Source organism: Trachypithecus francoisi, unplaced genomic scaffold (assembly GCF_009764315.1).
Source record: "Trachypithecus francoisi isolate TF-2019V2 unplaced genomic scaffold, Tfra_2.0 Lachesis_group1, whole genome shotgun sequence".
Classification (NCBI taxonomy): domain Eukaryota; kingdom Metazoa; phylum Chordata; class Mammalia; order Primates; family Cercopithecidae; genus Trachypithecus; species Trachypithecus francoisi.
In genome coordinates this window covers 17,162,283-17,181,960 of record NW_022681454.1, presented here as the reverse complement: position 1 = coordinate 17,181,960, position 19,678 = coordinate 17,162,283, and the positions used below count along the sequence as shown (strand labels likewise).

Sequence of the window (19,678 nt, the reverse complement as noted above, 5' to 3'; positions counted from 1 at the left end):
ATGGATATACACACACACACACACACACGTATACATATGGAAAATAGAAAGTCCTATAATCTGCAGTCTACAAGCCGGAGACCGAGGAAAGCCGGCGGTGTAGTTCCAATCTGAGTCCAAGGGCCTGAGAAGCAAGAGCACGGATGGTGCAAGTCCTACCCTGAGGGCCAGAAAAGACTGATGTCTCAGCTTGGCCAGTCAGGCACAGAGACAGAGAGAGCAAATCCTCCCTTCCTCTACCTTTCTGTTCCAGTCAGGCCCTCAACAAATCGGATAATGCCCAAACACAGTGTGGGGCAGGGGGCAATCTGCTTTACTCAGTCCCCCAGTTCAAATGTTAATCTCATCCAGAAACAGTCTTGATGACACATCCAGAAATAATGTTCAGCCAGTTACTCGGGCACCCTGTGACCCAGCCTAGCTGACACATAAAATTAATAAATACAATAGGAATTGAGTATCTGTGTTGTGGGCAGCCAAAACCAGCGAATGCTTCTGCACCTTCCTGTAAAACTAGCTTTCCCTCCTAACCACATTGCTTTTGTCATTATCCTCAAATCACTCATGTGGATACCCTCATCATTATCAATTGGTTTTGGAGTATTATCAAAACTTTCCTCATGGTATCTTCTTCACTCTAGTCCAATTTTTCATCGCCCCATAGGGCACTTCTGAAATCTTTTCACTGGCTCCATCTTTAGCTTCTCTCCTAAACATTTGTTGTGGACACTTTCTCATTTAGTAATAGTACCCCCATTTTTTTTAGATAATTAGCTCTCCTTCATTGCATCTGAGACTATTAATCAAGGTGAATTCCAACCTCCAAAAGCAGATCCATGACTAAAATAAGCTATCACACGTTTCCTCTTGAAATACAAATATTGAGCAGACATAATGCAAAAACTGCAAATGGTTGTATCTAATTTATTTAAGGTGATATATCTTGGCATTTCTGTAATATCTCTACCTCTACCTAGATCCTTGGAGTGTACTTGGTCTTGTGAGAATCTAAGACTGATTCTCTAGGCTTCCCTGATGTGAATTCCCCCATATTCTTCCCCTCAAAATTACTTTTTCTTTAGACAGGGTCTTGCTTTGCCACCCAAGCTGGACTGCAGTAGTGTGATTACAGCTCGCTGCAACCTTAACCACCCATGCTCAAGCAATCCACCCACCTCAGCCTCCTAAGTAGCTCGGATCAGGTGCACATCACCTTGCCCAGCTAATTTTTTATTATTATTATTTGTAGAAACAGGGTCCCACTGTGTTGCCCAGGCTGGTCTTGAACCCCTGGGTTCAAGCAATCCTCCCACGTTGGCCTTGCAAAGTGCTGGGACTATAGGCATGAGCTATTGCGCCCAAGCTCAAAATTACTTTTGAGCTTAAGTTAGCTTTCAATTATAACTCTCTAATAAAGCACTGCTATCAAATTAATTCTCCTGAAATATCTCTTTAATCATATTACTCTTCTGTTCAAACACTTTCCAAATCTTCCCATAGAACAAGTAAAAGTCTTTCAAATGTCCTTTAATGCCCTCCACATTGTGGTCTCAAACTATCTGTTATGGGTTGAGTTGTTTCCTCCCTCTCCCCCAACCAAAAATTCATATGTTGATGTCCTAACCCCTAGTATCTCAGAATGTGACATTATTTGGAAGTAGGTTTGTTGCCGATATAATTATTTAAGATGACCAAGCGTGGTGTTTCATGCCTGTAATCCCAGCACTTTGGGAGGCCGACGCAGGTGGATCACTTGAGGTCAGGAGTTCAAGACCAGCCTGCCCAGTGTGATGAAAAACCATCTCCATTAAAAGTACAAAAATGAGATGGACCCGGTGGTGCACACCTGTAGTCCCACCTACTCAGGTGGCTGAGGCAGGAGAATCTCTTGCACCTGGGAGGCAGAGGTTGCAGTGAGCCAAGATCGCACCACTGCACTTCAGCATGGGCGGCAGAGCGAGACTTTATCTCAAAAAATAATAATAATGATAATAATTACTTGAGTTCATACTGGAATAGGGTGGGCCCCTAATCCAGTATGACTCCTGTCCTTATAAAAGGAACACCATTTGAAAAGAGACACATACAGAGGGCAAATCATGGGAAGACACAGGGAAATGACATCTACAGGAAATGCCAAAGATTGCCAGCAAACCAGCAGAAACTAGGATGGAGGCATGAAACAGATCTCTCTCGCGACCTACAGAAGGAACCAATCCTGCCAACACCTTGATCTCAGACATCTAGCCTCCAAAATTGTGAGAAAGGAAATTCCTACTGTGCAAGCCACCCAGTTTGTGGTACTTTCTTATGGCAGCCCTAGCCAATAAACACACTATCTTTCTACATCTAGCCCCCGACCACTGTCTTACAAAAATAATTTTCTCCAGTACAATAATGACTCACTAGAGCATAAAAGACCATTTACGTTCTCACCTCTGTACCTGTTACCATGACATGCCTTTCCATCTTGGCATCTTCACGCCATTATTTTCTTCAATCTAAATCCTATCTTATCTTCAAGACTCAACTATTGTCCTATATCCTATATCTTTGTTCTATATTTCTTTTCCATCTCAGACAAGCTTCCTAAAGAAATAATTAATGCTCGTGTGTTTACATTCACAAATTCTATTTTCCCATCAACCTCCAGCAATATGTCTTCTATGCCATCATTCTACAAGAAACTACCTTCTCTGATGTCCCAGATATCATCTTTGTTGACAAATCAAATGGACAGCTATTTGGTCTTCATGTTTTCTGGACCTTTTTATTCTATTTGACAAAATTTGCTACTTTTTCTGCTATGAACTAAATTGTGTCCACTCCAGACCCCACTAAATTTATATGTTAAAACTCTAAACCCCAATGTGACTGTATGTGAGGACACAGAGAGAAGGCAGCCATTTGCAAGCCAGGAAGAGAGCCCTCATCAGAACCCAACCATGCTTGCACCCTAATCTTGGACTTTCAGCCTCTAGATTGTGAGAAAATAAATGTCTATTTTGCTTAAGTCACCCAGTCTGTGGTGTTTTCCTTTGGCAGCCAGAGCAGACGAATATCCCTTCCTTCTTAAAAGCTTCTCATTCTCTAACTTCCATACTACTACTCTTTTTTGATGTTCCTCCTACTAGTCTGGCCACAGTAACTCAGCTCTCCTTCCTTCACTCATCGCCCAAATGCTATTGTTCTCCTGGGGTTTGAGTTAGGCTGTCTTTAAAATCTACTCTACACCCCTTCCTGGAATTAGGTCATCCATTCCTATGGTGTTAACTAATAGTCGTATGATAATGACTTCCCAAACTGTGCAAAAGATGATGGGAGCACTGGGCTCACACCTGTAATCGCAGCACTTTGGGAGGCTGAAACAGGCCTCCCAAAGCAGATCACTCGAGATCAGGAGTTCGAGACCAGCCTGGCCAACATAGTGAAACCCTGTCTCTACTAGAAATGAAAAAAAATTAGCTGGGTATGGTGGTGCGTGCCTGTAGTCCCAGCTACTCAAGAGGTGGAGGCAGGAGAATCACTTGAACCTAGAAGGCAGAGGTTGCAGTGAGCCAAGATTGTGCCACTGCACTCCAGCCTGGGCAACAGAGCGAGACTGTCTCAAAAAAAAAGAAAAATATGTGGAAGATATGGACGATCATTGCACTGGAAAGAGATCAGTTCAATATATGAAAATGTCCTCAACTCCATTAATAACAGAGACAAGTAAACTACAATAAGGCAGGTCATATATCCAGTAGATAATCAGAGGGGGAAAATAGAACAATAATAAATATTCACAAGAATGCTGTTGGTGGGATTATAATTTGGTGTAGTTACTTTAGAAAAAAATTTGACATTATTTTTTAAAGTTTAACACAACCTAGCAACTTAACTCTTAGGTATATATTCTAGAAAAAACAGGAAACATAGACCAGAATATTCATAGAAGCATAGTTTATAATAGCAGAAATAATGGGTATAACCAAAGTGTACAATCACAGATGATTAGATGTAACATGTTGACACACTGGATTTTAAAAGGAATGAACGAAAGCCATAGGCAACAATAGGAATAAAATGTTAAAAACATAACCTTGAGTGGGAAAAAAGCAGGCCACACAAGGCTACATAGAATGTGATATTTTATAAAGCTCACAAACAAGGAAAATTAAACAATATGTTGTCTAAGGATACATACAAAAATGGTATTAATTGTTAATGCAAACACAAGCAAGGGAAGGATAAACATAAACTTCACAACAGTTTACGTGGTTGGGATAGAGAAAGGGAGGCCCAGTATAAGAAGAAAAGCATCCTTGAGGAACACAGATCATTTCTACAGCACTGGGTAATACTAATATTCTATTTAAGTTTCATGGTGGGCTCAAGGGTATTCATTTTATGATTATGCCTCAAATCTTACATATTGCATGTATTTTTTTGTATTTGATGTTACATAATAAAAAATTGAGGAAAATGTTCCCACATTCTAAGATCAAATAGGTTAGCCTTATGCCTTCATTCCTTGCATTTAAAGCATCAATACTTATGGGATTTATTTTCATGTATTATAGAGAGGTGATTGTCTATGGTTTTTTAAATTAATGTATTAGTTTTTCATGGCAGCATAACAAATTGCAACAAACTTCGCAGCCTAAAACAACATTCATTTATAAGCCCATAACTTTGTAGGTCAGACACCCAACTACAGTGTGACTGAGTTCTCTGCTAACAATCTCACAGAGCTGAAATCAACGTGTTGGCTGAGCTGCCTTTCTTTCTGGAGGCTCTGGCGAAGAATCCATTTTCCAAGTTCATTGAGGTTTTTGGCAGAATTCAGGCTCATGTGGTTGTAGAAACGAGCTTCACATTTGCTGGCGGGTTGTCAGCTGGGGGCTACTTTTGCCTCCTGGAGGCTTCGAAGGAGAATCTCCCTCTTCTGGAATCCTGTTCACACTTCAAATCTCCTTCCAGAAAGAGCTTAGTCCCTTTTAAGGCTTATCTGATTAGGTCAGGTCCACCTCAGTAATCTCCCTATTTTTAAGTCCTTCTGATTTGGGACTTAATTACATCTACAAAAATCTCTTCACAGCAGCACCTAGATTCACATTTGACTGAATTATTTGAAGAATGTTTGGCCACACCAGGAGCCACAAATCTTGGGAGTCATCATAAATTCTCCCTACGACATTTACCTAATGATCAAGCTTAATGTATTTAATAATTTCTCCCATCGCCACTTTTTTTATGCCACTGCCATCATACTGTATATGTTTATATATACTAAGATCCTGTTTCTAGGCCATTAGTACTTTTGTGTTGATCAGCTTATCTAATTTTTACAGCATTTCCATGTAACAATTTTTAACTATAATATTTATGATGTATTTTATTATCTGATATGACAAGTTTTCTCCCATTCCTTATCCTTTTCCATATTTGGGCTGCTTTGATACTTTGTGCTCCCCTCAGGTTAAAAATAATAATAATAAATAATATTTTGGAATTTTTATTGAAATTATGTATTTCATAGATTTCTGACAGGAAATTTGACAAAACTGAAAATTTGATTGGCACTAAATTTGGGAACCATTAACATTCATATTAAACTGAATAATTTCCATTGCTGATGAAAGAAATCCAGGGAAAACTAGCGTAATCTTTGTAAATAATATTAAACATTATCTGGCATATAGTCAAAATATCTGTTTAATTAATAAGTAAGCTATTGTTCTGGTCTCATCTTAAATATTTTCTCATCAGATAGTCTTTTCCTGACATCTTAAGTTATAGTTCTCCTGTTACTTCTCATTCTATTTTCCCTTTTCATTTTCATCACAGCCCTTATCTCTATCTAATATTTTCAAATTTTTGATTTATTTGTTTATAGCCTGTCACCACCTATTAGAACTTAAGCTCTAAGAACAAATTGTCCTATATGTGTTAGACATTTAATAAACGTGGAAAAAATAAAAACAGAGGTGTGAGAATTCACTGGAAGGATGCTGAAGTAGTTTACAGAAGGAAAATAAATAAATTAACAAAGTAAGGAGTAAAGTAGCTCTGGAGTACTCAATGACTGGCTCCAGGAACTTGACTCCTCCAAACTTTGCTGACTTTATCTTATCACTGCTTATCTCTCTGGGCTTCATTCCCTGCTACCACAGATTGACTTTCTCCAAAACGGTAGAAAACATAGCTGCCAGGAGTCCAAGATTCACATTCTCTCAATTCCAAGACGTGAAAACTAGTGGAATGTCTCTTCTACCTTCAATTTTTTTTAATCCTGAGAAAGTTTCTGAATGTTTCAGTTTGGTCTGAGCACTCACCTTTCAGTCCAAGTACTTCCACAGGAGAAATAAAGTATTGCATTTGGCCCAAGATTGGTTATGCACTCACCTCTGCATCCCTAACAAATTTGTATCTACTGGAGCCATTCCATTCATGAACATAATACATCTCTATTTATTTGAGTTTTCTGTTTATTATGTCTCAACAAAGTTTTTAGTTTTCTATATATTACATTTTCTTGTTAACATTACTCTTCGGTCTATTTGTATTATTACTGTATATTTCATTTTTTCTTTTTCTCAGTAATTAGTGCAAGTAATAAGGAACACGTATTGAATAATTTCTATACTTTTTCTTGGTTACCTTTCTAAACTCTCTTCTTTGGAATGCCATAATAAAATCTCTCCTGATTTCAAAATCACAAAATAATAAATCTGTACCTTTTGCAGTGATGTTGTAAGACTTTTAATAATTAATTTATTCTACTTACTTAAGAGTCTTCTATGAATTGTTTGCACATTAACTCTGTCAAAATTTCACAATTTTAAAGAATAGGTGACTATAAATGAAAGTGACTTTTTAAAGCAAACATTCAAAGACTTATACTTTAAATATGTGGCTATTTCCCCCAAAGTTGTCGCCTCGCAAGTCATAGTAAACACTTATGGGATATATGTCCAGTTCCTGCTCCCTTTACTAAGGACTTCTCCCAAACCCATACAACTTCACTCCAAGTATTGACCTTTGTATTAGGTCAACTCTGTTGCCCAACCACAGTCAATTAGACCAGAGTTGACACTGAGACAAAGAGTACTACTGAGCTCTCTCTGCTTGGAATTTGTCATTGAGAACCTGAGACAACTAATGCGCATCAGTTATTGGTAGGTGCTGAGTTTCTGTATTGAGGTCTGGGACTCCATTTTTTGGTCAGCCATCTCCCCCCATCACACCCTCATGACACATGTATAAAAAGTAGAAAAATTAAACAAAAGAGGAAATATGCCTACATCGATCCATTCTGGGCTGTATATCAAGTTCCTTGAGATACATCAGAGCACCTAGTATAAACGGATACTCAATAAATACTGGTTGAATGAGTGAATAAATATCATCTTTTCTTCCTACTCTGCTCCATCCCCCCCAAAAAAATTCCATTTTCACGAACTTAACCTTGCTAACACTCTTATCGCACACACCTTGCCATCATCATCTACTTCCAGTCTCTGGGCCACTGTTAGTTTGGGCTATTTGTGCACTACATAAAGAGGCTATGCCCAGGGAATGTGGAGAGTGAAAATCCAGCTTATTTTCTGCTCTCTTGCTGTGAACCCTGGCAGGTGTCCACCCAAAGGGAGTGTATTTCCCACTTTACACAGACTCCATACAGGTGAACAGAGGCCCTTTCTGGACTGGACTTTGTTATGGGTTGAATTTTGTATGTTCCCCCTATGCTGGTGTGGGGTGGGCCTCATATTGGAGTAGGGCCCCTGCTCTAATATGGCTGGTGTCTTTATAAGAAGAATACCATGTGAAGACAGAGACACACAGGAGGAATGTCTCGTGAGAAGGAAAGCAGATTTGGGAGTTACACAACTGCAAGCCAAGGATCTGCAGAGATTTTCGGCAAACCACAGGAAGCTAGGAAGAGGCAAGGAAGGATTATCTCACAGGTTTCAGAGGGAGAATGGTCTTATCAATGCCTTGATTTCTGACTTCTAGTCTCTAGAACTGTAGAATAATATGCCATTTTAAACTACCCAGTTTGTGGTTCTTTGTTATGACAGCCCTGGAAACTAATACACATGCCTGATACCATCTTACTTCATCAGGTGAGGCAGAAAAAAACAGAGAGAAAAAAAACCAAATACCCTGCCCACCATCAACTTAGCAATTACCTTTTCCCTTGCTTCATCCTTTTTTCTCCTCTCGTTGAATAAAAGACTGCTATTCCAAGGAAGAAACTACAGTGAATTTAAGGTTGTTCTCTCTACATAACCAGTGATAGTTGATTGACACCTGAGCTTGCACAAAAAGCATATTGTGGGATCATTTCTTAAGCTCAAAAATTTGACTATGCAAATTTCCTTGCTGCCTACTACATAGAACTACCCTTTCAAAATATATTCAGAGATTAGCTACTAATGGCTGTCACAAATATGCTTTGGCAAGCTTATTTCTGGGTTCTAAACTCTCAAAAATAGAATCTTTCTGATACAGGAATAAACCTGAAACATTCCGACAACAAAAACGTTATTCACCTGTCTGTAAGATCTTTCCATGTCTGTCTCATAGACAGACGGGAGAAAAAATAACTAGTTAAAATACAATTTTTTTTTCTTTTTAGGCAAGGTCTCACTCTGTCACCCCAGCTGGAGTGCAGTGATGCGATCATGGCTTACTGCAGCCTCAACCTCCCAGGCCCAGGCGATCCTCCAACCTCAGCCCCACAAGAAGCTGTGACCACAGGCATGGGCTACCACACCTGGCTAATTTTGTTTATAAAATACAAAAATATTAATGGCCAAAGAAACAATGAGATATATTCAGGCTAAGATGTGAATATAGACCTCTTTGATCCTCTCCAACAGTAGTCTCACACTGACAGAGGAAAGTAGTTCAACAAAGTAAACAAAATGGTACAACCAAACCATGCCCTTTAGAATGGACAACATGCCATCATTACAGTTTAAACTTGCATCCATTAACATCACTGGGATTGCTGAATTACAAACTTCATCACTTAATAACAAGAACACTTTCAGAAATAACTCAGATCAGGGTTGTTGCAGCCATTGCTCAGTTGGCTTCATTTTATGAATAGAATTCATCGTGCTTGCCCAAATTGCTTTTCTATTTTTTCTCTTTGCCAAGGAGCTTAATCAAATAAGTTATTTATTTATTTATTTATTTATTTCAGAGACAGGATCTCACTCAGTTGCCCAGGCTGGAGTGCAGTGGCACAATCACAGATCACGTAGCCTTAAACTCCTGGGCTCAAGAGATCCTCCCCACTCAGCCCCAGCAGTTGGGTGGCATAAGCTACTGTGCCTGACTCTAAATAAGTTATTTTTAATATAATTTACCATCAAATAATAATTGTTTTTAAATTTTTTAGAAAAGAAAATTGTTGTGCAAATATTTTCTAATTCTAGAATGTTTGCAAATCCAGGCTTATATTGAAGCTAGTAAATGTAATACAACAAGCATAGGAAAAAAAATCGATTCAGCTGGCCGTTCCAGGCGACGGACTTTGCATCCCAGAACCATGGCCCAATTTGTCCGTAACCTTGTGGAGAAGACCCCGGCTCTGGCGAACGCTGCTATGACTTACTCGAAGCCTCGACTGGCCACATTTTGGTACTACACCAAGGTTGAGCTGGTTCCTCCCACCCCTGCTGAGATCCCTAGAGCTATTCAGAGCCTGAAAAAAAAAAGTCAATAGTGCTCAGACTGGTAGCTTCAAACAGCTCACAGTTAAGGAAGCTGTGCTGAATGGTTTGGTGGCCACTGAGGTGTTGATGTGGTTTTATGTTGGAGAGATCATAGGCAAGCATGGCATCATTGGCTATGATGTTTGAAGACCAATCTTTAACATCTGGTTATATTTGATTTATTACTTGAGTGTTGTTAGACCATGTGTGATCAGACTGCTATCTGAATAAAATAAGGTTTGTCAAAAAAAAAGGAAAAGAAAAAAAAGAAAAAAAAATCACCTATGTGGGTGAATTTTTCCATGTATTTTAAGCCAGTCTTTTTTTTTTTTAAGTGAGATGGTTGATAAAAATTTATTTTTTTACAGCCTTGACAATGTGAAATAGTTTCCATTTAAGTTTGAAAGCAATTATACTGTGAAATCCTAAGTTTTTTAAGCAAATTATCCTGAAGGGTAACATTTCTTAGTTAAACAATTTTAAGTTAGTCTTCTATGTATTATAAAAATAAAAACTGAAACTGAATATAGTCACCAAGCAACTTTAAAAGAGAATGAATACAGAGCAGATAAGGTATACATTCATGTATGACTCTGAAACAGTCTCAACTACTTGGGATAAAAAAAAGGACGAACATTTTGAAAATTTCCAGACCCCTCTGAGTGCTCCTTTAAAACAAACAAACAAACAAACAAAAATGCCTCATTTCTTTTTATTCACTTTTTTGTTCATTTACTTATTTATTCGAACCTTTATTCAATGTTTGCTTTCTTTGAGGCACTATTAGATGCTATTGCTTTATTATTCTATCTACATGAGCTTTTGTCTTAAACTTATATGATCTTTAACAAAAGCCTAGTATTTGCCTGGAAAAATGAAAAAGTAGTATTCCTCTCTGTATTAGTCCATTCTCACACTGCTAGTAAAGACATACCTGCGACTGGGTAATTTATAGAGGAAAGAGGTTCAATGGACTCAGAGCTCCACATGGCTTGGGGGACGTCACAATCATAGCAGTAGGCAAAGGAGAAGCAAAGGCACATCTTACATGGTAGCAGGCAAGAGAGTTTGTACAGGGGAACTCCCATTTATAAAATCATCAGATCTCATGAAACTTATTCACTGCCACGAGAATAGCATGGGGGAAACTTCCCCCATGATTCAATTATCTCCACCCGGCACTGCCTTTGACACAGGGGGATTATTATAATTCAAGGTGAGATTTGGGTAGGAACACAGCCAAACCATATCACTCTCCAAAGGTATCAAGCAAATAATCTAGAGAAAACTATGGTAGCTTACCACAGACATTGGTAACTGTGTGAGATTATATGATTTGCTCATAATTCTTCCTTCCGTCCCCACAGTGCTTGCCAAGGTTCATCATGGGCAGAATAAAATTCCCACTTCATGGACTTTGGCCTCAGTTGTGTGACTTGATTTGGCCAATGGAATGATAGCCAATGTGATATAAGGAGAGGCTTTAATGTTTCATGTTGCCTTACTTGCCATTATACGATTCTGTCATCTTTGTGATGACAGCATGTCCTAAATAGCCATGGATCCCCAGAGTGAAACAAGTGGAGCATACGTAAACCTGACCTGCAACTTGTAGCCACATCTACCTGAATCTAGAAAACTTTCACAGATCCATCAAGTTGAGAGAGACAGAGTGGGGGCAGAGAGAGGACACAGAGAGAGAGAGAAAGAGAGAGAGAGAGAAAGGTTTGCTGTTACTGTAAACCACCGAGTTTTGAGAGTTAGGTATTATACAACAGAATTGCAGCAATAACTGACTAATAGTGCCTGAGAGCAAAGCCCTCCACATTCTGGCCCACCAGCTCACCTTAAAGCATAGGTTGCTAGTTTAGAAGCTCAGTCTGTGAACACAGTGTTTCTAACAGGTTTCCATGTTACCACATTGTTAAATATAAAAGGATAACTGTCACCAATCATTTCAGGAAACTGTAAACATGAACATAGAGGATAAGGTAAACAAAGAGAAGGAGATTGGGATACCAGAAGAAACAATTCAGGAAGAAGTTAACTTAAAATGAATTTGAATTACTATCCTGAGATATACTTTTTAAAAAATGTAACATAAAGTAAGAATAAGATGCTATGAAAAACAACAGTCATTGTATTACAACATACATATAAAGAGTAAATACTTGTTTAGTAAAAAAAAACAAAACAAAACAAAAAAACCAGTAGAATAGTTTGAAATGTAAACAAATCTTCCACAATGTAGAGAAAAGAACAGAAATGAGAAATATGAGAGAAAAGTAAGAAAGAGGGAATGAATCCTGATTGACAGGAGTACAAGAAAGGGAGAAATGGGAAACGGAAGGGAAAAAAATTTCAAAAAAAAAATAAAAGATAATTTCCCAGAGCAGAAATATTGAGTCACCAAAATGAAAGATCCTTTTACATATCCCACATAATGAATGAAGAATGACTTAGCTTTCTGCATATCATTATAAAATTTCAGCACATCAAGGATAAAGAAACATTAAGGGCTTCCAGATATTTTTTTTTTAAATGGTTATTGCTGTGGTTCGAATGTGTCTCCCAAAGGTCATGTGTTGGAAACTTAATTCCCAATCAACAATATTGAGGGGTGGAGCCTTTAAAATGTGATCAGGTCATGAGGGCCCTACTCTCAGAAATGGATCAACGTCCTTATCTCAGAGTGGGTTTGTTATAAAAGCCAGTTTGTGCCACCACCCACCCCTCACTCACCACTCACACTCTCTTTCCTACATGATATCTTTCATCATGGGATGATGCAGCAAGAAGACCCTGGTAAGACACAAGCCCCTTGACCTTGGACTTCTCAGCCTCCAGAACTGTAAGAAATAAATCTCTGTTCTTTATAAAACCCAGTTTGTAGTATTCTGTTACAGCAACACAAAATGGACTAAGAAAATCCTATAAAGGAGTAAAAACTTTTCATTAGTAATTCGGGGTGCTAGCTGACTTTGGAACAATGCTTTTCAAAGTTCTGGATAAAAAATATTAATCAGGCATGAAGGCAGAATTTTAAAAGTTTAAATATAAAACCTAAGAAAATGCACTTCTCAGACACCCTTTACCAGGAAATTCCTGGAGGATATAATCCCACTACATGAAGGAGTAAACCAAGAAAGAGAAAGCGTTCACCTGTGGCTCCTATCAAGCACAGCAAGGACAGAAAGTGCTTGTGCCTACCTGCCTAAAAAGCAGCCAGTCCATATTGGAACAGGAGAAAAGAGGACAGCCAGAGGAGGTACCTGGGGGGAAGGGGAAATTCAGGAGGTTTGCAAGTATCCTTGAAAATGACCTCAAGGTTCTGTTAGGATTCATAGTGCAATAGGACAACAAGGCAATTGGAAACCTAAAGAAAACAAAGAACAAACTACTTGGCTACTCAGTGAACATCGTCATTACAGGTCGATGACTTCTACTGACTATTGATTTTTAGGACCAACACATAAATAAAGCATAGAAGATTTAAATATGGTTACAGAATACATTGTAAATGTTATCAAACTTGACGTGAAAGTACAGAAAATGAAAAGTAGAAACTGAGAGGGTAAGAAAGAGCAAACAGAAATGAGTGTTAAAAACCCTCATCTTGAGAAATGGAGAATCAAATATATTGTCTGTGGTTGATGAAACAGGCAATACAAGTATATCACACACTTCTAAAATTTTAATCACAGTATGAGTTTACTAAGGTTGCCATAACAAATAACTACAAACTGGGTGGTGTAAACAACAGAAATTTATTTTCTCACCATCCTAGAGACTAGAAGTTCAAGATGGGCAGAGTTCATTTCATCCTGAGGCCTGTCTTCTTGGCTTTCAGATGTCCCTTCTCTCCATGTGTCTTCATATGTTCTTCCCCCATGCGTGTCTGTGTCCTAATCTCCTCTTCTTGTAAGGACACCAGTCATATTGGATTACAGTCCATCCTAATGGCCTCATTTTAACTTAAGCACCTCCTTAAAGGGTCTATCTCCAAATACAGTGACAACCTGAGGTACTAGGGGTTAGAGTTTCAACATGAATTTTGGGGAGGATACATTTCAGCCTATAGCAATCACAAATGTATTTTTTTAATGTATTAAGATATGGATCTATTGAAAGAGAGGAGGAGGGGAAAATGGATAGCTTGATAATGTCTAAAACTGAAGTGAAGAAATGGTGGTAAGCACATATAATTTAGAGATATGGCACTAATTGAGGGATGCCACACAGAGTTGTACAGATTGGTAAGGGTACAACTGAATATGGCAGTCCTGACTGACCACAAGAATAGCTTCTTTCCACCCCCTCCCGAGACGGAGTTTTGCTCTTGTTGCCCAGGCTGGAGTCCAATAGCGCTATCTCAGCTCACTGCAAACTCCACCTCCCGGGTTCAGGCCATTCTTTTGCCTCAGCCTCCCGAATAGCTGGGATTACAGGCATGCACCACCACGCCCCGCTAATTTTTGGGTTTTTAGTAGAGACGGGGTTCCACCACGTTGGTCGGGCTGGTCTCGAACTCCTGACCTCAGGTGATCCACCTGCCTCGGCCTCCCGAAGTGCTGGGACTACAGGCATGAGCCACAGCGCCCAGCCAAGAATAGCTGTAGTCGTGAACAGTTTAAAAAGTGAAAAGTCGTTTGTTCTGGGGAATAGGACTGAGCCTGAGAAAAGCAAAAGCAGACTATTGCTTTTTCATGATAAACCACTCTGTATGAGTTTACCCGTAAATCATGTGTACATATTACTTTGACTAAAAATATTTTAGGCTTCAATTTAATAACATAAAGAGATAAATGTTTCATTTTTCCTTTGCCTTCTCCTTGCCTCTGCCCCATTATAGTGATTGGAATAGACAGGAGTAAAGACTTCTAAGTGTTTTCTTGTCTCCAGACTCCTCCGACCCATTCTGTAACACCTCTAGATTATTCTGTTTCAAACAAATATATGGCCATGTCACTCTCCCGCTTAAAATATATCAGTGATCCTGCCGTTCCCTGCGTGATGTTCCTTACTCTGGGAAATAAGGTTTTCCAAGATCTGTCCTTTGCCTACCTCTCCACTCTCTTCACTAATCATTCCAGTATTACCACTGTATTATGTCCCCCAAAATGAACTGTTTGAGGTTTTCCCTACTCGTCATGCTGTATCTGCCTTTAGTCTTGTATTTATCTGGCTGAAATTCTATTTCTTCTTCTTCTAAACTCCAATATCTCTTCTCCTCAACCTAATTGCCTTCATTCAGCTTACTTTCTTCTTTTCCTCCTTTATTCCAAGTTTATTGGCTTTAGACAAGCTCATTACAGACTTGGTTTTCCTCTGTCCTTTGGTAAGCTCTTTTTGTTAGTGTTGGTTTTTGTCCTCAAACTACATGTAGTGGCAAGACGGTTGTTGATATGGTTTGACTGTGTCCCCACCCACATCTCATCTTGAATTGTAGCTCCCATAATTTCCACGTGTTATGGGAGGGACCTGGTGAAAGATAATTGAATCATGAGGGCGATTTTCCCCATACTGTTCCCGTAGTAGCGAGTAAGTCTCACCAGATGTGATGGTTTTATAAGGGGAAACCCCTTTTGCTAGGTTCTCATTCTCTCTGCAATTCTCTCTTATCTGCTGCCATGTAAAACGTGCCTGCTGCCTTCCATCATGATTGTGAGGCCTCCCCAGCCGTATGGAACTGTAAATCCATTAAACCTCTTTTTTCTTTATAAATTACACAGTCTCAGACATCTCTTTATCAGCAGCATGAAAATGGACTCATACAGTTGTAGCACAGTTAAAGGAAAAGAGGAAGGGTCTCTTCCCAAATCTCACTGTGTCTCACTGACCCTGACTAGGTAGTATACCTGTGCTTGAGCCAATCCCTGTGGCCAGGGTGATTCGACCTTCTGATTGGCCAGTCCTGAGCCACCTACTCTAGTTTGCAGTCAGGGGCGGGGTCAATTCCATAGGAAGCAGATAGATTAAGAACAGGAGAGCGGATAGTCTTCAGGAAAAAATAAAGCTATTGTTTCCAAAAAGAAGGTTTACAAATGCTCTGCAACAAACACTACAGACAAACACCATGAACACAAGAGTAGGTTCTGTTTATCTTCAAAGACCCAGCACCTGATATAGCACTTGACCAACATTAGGTGTGAAAATGTTTGTTGAATTTTTTTTGTAAGGTGTTGCTTTCTGACAAAAAGATATACTTTATGATAAAGTATGTATCTTAAATACTGACATTTTAAAATTAAATTACCCAGTTTAAATGAGTTCAAATTGTTTAAGATATGTGTGAAAAATGAACTGAATTTTTATATTTGGATATAAATTCTAATCATACTAAATTTGCAAAGTAAAATTCTGTCACATTTTTATATATACTGTAGTTTTGTTTGAACTGAGAAAGTCATGAAAAATCTATCCCAAAGTAGTTGACATTCTGGAGGGCTTTTTATTTTATGTTTTTTATCTTTCTTAACCTAAGGAGTGCTTGGAAACCTATGCTTTAATTGAAAATGCTGCTTTGGCAATAAGTTTTACATAATTCCCAAGTGCCAAAATAAACTCTTGGATCAAGGGATTCATAACAGAAAAAAAAATCTTTCTTTTTAAATGTAAGAAAAAGTACATCTGAAGATTTATTCTCAAAAGTGAGTGTGTGCAAACCAGACCTCTTTGAGGAATAAAGGTGTGCTAACAAGTATTCTGTCTTAGCATTCGAGAGTCCCCCAACAGCATGACACAACTATTTCATTAGCTGCATGTGGGTAACTTGATTCTTCTCACTCCCTCTATTCTTTGTAGAACCTATCTGGGCAGCCATTTAATGCTAACAAGCCAAATTCTTTCTTCACTTCTTCCTGCCAAGTAGTACCATAATTGTCATCAAGACAGGATCATCTGTTTCATATTGCTTTTACTTATGCTGAATGAAAGCACCAGTGCGATTTGCCATTTTATTTCAGCTCTTATTCTTGAAAAGTAGAAAATTGAAAAGTAGAACTGTGGTAAAAGAACACTTCTTTTTATTCCCTTTTCCAAATTATAAGATGGCGAATAAATTAACATTGTCCTATTTGATGCATTTTACTATTTTATTGGAAGCATAAAAATTACTAGAATGGAAAGGGAAGGTTTTTAAGAAGAGAAATTGGTTGAAGGAGGGAGAAAAAGAAAACTCTACTTAGTAGTATATGAGATCTTTCACAGCCCAGAACTCTCTGCCAAATATAGCCTCTAGCCACTGAGATTACGAAATATGGTTAATCTGAATTAAAATGTACTGTTTTGTACAATACATATAAAATTTCGAAGACAATACAGAAAAAAATGTAAAATATTTCAGTAATAACTTTCATATTGCTTATGTTTTTAAATGATGTTTTAGATATATTAAATAAAATATATTCTTAAAGTTAATTTCACTTTTACTTTTTAAAGGTGGCTACTAGAAAACCTTAAATTCCACATGTGGCTTGCATTTGTGTCTTACATTATGTTTCTGTTGAACAGTGCTAGTACACAATTTACACGCCAAGAAGCTAGAATGTTCAGAGATGAGATATAAAGAGGTTGAAGTCATATTTAACAAGTATGCTCAGTGCTATTTTCTGTTTTGAAAGGCTTCTTTGGAGAAATATTTGTCTCTCTAGTAGAGGTCAGGATAAAGTAGATGCATTTTTTCAGTAAAGTTGTCAATTGTTTTTGCCTGCTGGGTAGATATCTTCTCTTTTTCTGGTAACAGTGCACTGGTCGTCTCTGAGGAACTCTCTCCCTCCTTGATTTTGAGACCCTGTGGTTTGGCTGAGGCTGACCCATGATTCTAGAGTTGAATGTGTGACTCAGGCCTAACCAATCAGAATATTCCACTCCCATGGCCACAATAATTGACTCAGGAAATTGATAAAAGTTGGTCAATTGAATCAGTTCTGTGATTTCGAGTAATTACAGAAGAAGAGGTGTTGCTCATCTTGGGGATTAAGTCTGCAACTACTCATGCACACCTTTTCCAGCACATGACCTGAAAATGGAAACCACCAAGAGGAGACAAGAAGAAACAGGTTCTGTTTGAATGCCTAGATCCATTCTGTGACTAAAGCTGCCACTTGGAATTTTTCAGTTTGTTTGTTTGTTTGTTTGGGGGAGTGGGGACAGGGTCTTGCTCTGTGGCCCAGGCTGGCGTGCAGCGGTGGGATCTCAGCTCACTGAGACCTCCACCTCTCGGGTTCAAGCGATTCTTATGCCTCAGCCTCCTGAGTATCTGGGATTACAGATTCTTTTTGTGTTTTTATTAAAGACAGAGTTTCACCATGTTGCCCAAGCTGGTCTGAACTGCTTGGCTCAAGCAATCCACCAATCTTGGCCTCCCAAAGTGTTGGGATTATATTACAGGTGTGAGCCACAGCACCCAGCCAGAATTTTTCAGTTTAACAAGTTCCCGTCTTTGATCAAACAAATTTAAATTTAATTTCTTTCACTAAGAAGTCTGATCAACATAAATAACAAATAATTGAATAAACAATTGCATTCATACAAGTCAACAAACATTCTTAGCATCTGTCTATGTTCAAGTAACTGCGTTGGGTGCTGGTGGAGGAAGGCACAAACTTGATTATTATTATTATTATTCACTCATTCATTCATTTAAACATTCAGGAAACACTCATTGAGATTCTTTTGTGCCAGGCACTATCTTAGGCACTGGAGAAGAAAAGACAAAAATTAAAGTCACAGATATTGAGGATCTTTTATTTTTCTGAATCACATTAACAATGTGCCTATTACTAATTATTCTTGCTCTCCCCAATATACTTTCAATGTTCAGTTTTCCACAAGTCAAATCTGTTATATAATCTCTGTTCCATTTTGTACCAGGAAATTCTATTTTGGATCCCTCCATCACCTTACTTGTTTTTGGACTTGTTAATTTCTGGGTCTGCTGTCATCTCTGATCTGTAACTGCCCTCCTTCCCCTTAGGAATTCCTTGACTTTTTTCTTGTGTTAGATTCCTGCTTCCTAGATCACTATACCTCTTTGTTATAAGGAAGCACATCCTCCGGTAGTATCTTGAAAAGGGATACAGTATTTGTGAGGTCAATGTTTTGAGAACTTGCAAGTCTGAAAATCCATTCTTATCCCGCAATTGACTGATAGTTTGATGAAATTTAGAACTCTAGGATGGGTATCATTTTCAGTTATAATTTTGAAGATACTGCTCCGTTGTTTTCTGCTAAGAAGCCCAATGCTATTCTGATTTTTTTTTTTTTTTTTGAGACGGAGTCTTGCTCTGTCGCCCAGGCTGGAGTGCTGTGGCAAGATCTTGGCTCACTGCAAGCTCCGCCTCCCAGGTTCACGCCATTCTCCTGCCTCAACCTCCTGAGTAGCTGGGACTACAGGTGCTCGCCACTGCTCCCGGCTAATTATTTTGTGTTTTTAGTAGAGACGGGGTTTCACCGTGTTAGCCAGGATGGTCTCGATCTCCTGACCTCGTGATCTGCCCGCCTCTGCCTCCCAAAGTGCTGGGATTACAGGCTTGAGCCACCACACTCGGCCGCTATTCTGATTTTTAATCCATTGCACAGGGTCTCTATTTTCTCCCTAGAAGTTTTAAGAATCTTCTCATTATTTCTAGAGTCCTGAACTTCCATGATTATATGTCTTGGAGTGAAATTACTTAATCTGGAGCATTATTTCCCTCAGTTCTGGGAACTTTTCTTTATTATTTCTTTGACAATACTCTTTCCTCAGTCTGCTTTAATCTATCTTTCTGAAACCCATATCAGTCAAACATTGGGCTTCCTAGGTTGATTGTGAAATTTTCTTATCTCGTATTATCTGTATTCATATTTTTAAAATATTACTTCAATGAAATTTTCTCATCTTTATCTCTCAGCACTTCTTTAAAATTTTGTTTTAATTTCATCTGACATATTTTTAATTTCAAGAGCTCTTACTTGTTTTCTCATTG

The 19,678-nt window shown here is 38.5% G+C and overlaps 1 pseudogene; it reads left to right on the top strand.

Moving 5' to 3' along the window:
* The first annotated feature begins 9,494 nt into the window (after positions 1–9,494).
* On the top strand, positions 9,495–9,963 carry LOC117086299 (annotated as a pseudogene).
* The last annotated feature ends 9,715 nt before the right edge of the window (positions 9,964–19,678 follow it).